Raw genomic sequence first — 695 nt, forward strand, 5'->3', positions numbered from 1 at the left:
CTCCAGAGTTCTGGCACCGCCGAGATCAGCTGGGTGGGATCAGCCCTGAGCTGCGGTGGTTAGACCTGGGTGTCAAGCAGAGGGTGTCAGGATTTGTCCTGTCTCCAGAGCGTTCAGGCTCCCCTTCCCCTGCTCTCTGGGTTGGTTTTGCTCCTCGTGAGGAATGCGCTGGGGAAATCTGGCTTTTACTAAAAATTCACTTTCTGTGAAGCCAAGGACAGGTTTCCACAGCTCAAGGAGTCCGTCTCCCTCTGCTGAATCTTCTCTCCCAGCCTGGGGGCACTGCGCCAGCTGGACTGAGGTACTGAAGGGCCACACTTAAACCACCAGAACAGAAAACAACCGGTATTGAACACACGCCTTGACTGCAGCGCCTGAAGGCCCACGAGTCCCACTGCCGCAGGCAGTGGAGGACATCGCTTACCGCCCCGGGCACTTCGCTCCAGGCTGGTGCTGGTGGGGCACTGGGAGCTGGTTGTTGTGTCCTGTGGTGAAGCTTAAAGTGTTCCTTGTGCTGTAGGGGCTCCGGGGACAGCAAAATAAACCCCAGACCGCGTAGGATCCTACTCCAGGTAAAGCCAAGAAAGAGGAACAGCAGGTTGGGCTGGATGGTCCTAAAGGTCTTTTCCAACCTAAAGGATTCTGTGATTCTATAATCCCAAGTCACAGCAGGCGAGGGAGGGAAATCCACGCCG

The sequence above is a fragment of the Buceros rhinoceros genome, unplaced genomic scaffold (genome assembly GCF_000710305.1).
Source record: "Buceros rhinoceros silvestris isolate BGI_N320 unplaced genomic scaffold, ASM71030v1 scaffold32274, whole genome shotgun sequence".
Lineage (NCBI taxonomy): Eukaryota > Metazoa > Chordata > Aves > Bucerotiformes > Bucerotidae > Buceros > Buceros rhinoceros.